This window comes from Bos javanicus, chromosome 5, assembly GCF_032452875.1.
Source record: "Bos javanicus breed banteng chromosome 5, ARS-OSU_banteng_1.0, whole genome shotgun sequence".
Lineage (NCBI taxonomy): Eukaryota > Metazoa > Chordata > Mammalia > Artiodactyla > Bovidae > Bos > Bos javanicus.
Genome location: NC_083872.1, coordinates 71,457,272 through 71,457,542, shown reverse-complemented (window position 1 = coordinate 71,457,542; position 271 = coordinate 71,457,272).

Sequence of the window (271 nt, the reverse complement as noted above, 5' to 3'; positions counted from 1 at the left end):
AAAGCGGCGAACGGGAAAGGGGTGGGGAAAGATTTGGTATCCGAGGCAGCGGGGTTAGGAGTCCACGAAGGCTAGACTGCTGTGTACGGTGGTGTGAATGGGTTTATCAACACATCCGTGACGATGTCTGCGGGCTTCGTGAGAGTAATGAATAAATAAATTGGAACTGTAAAGGTCAGAGCCAGATTTACACCAACCATTATTTTGCCTCCATATTCTCAGAGCTGACAATGGTAGAGGTTTTAGGTTTGTTTTTAAAAGCTTTCTCCAA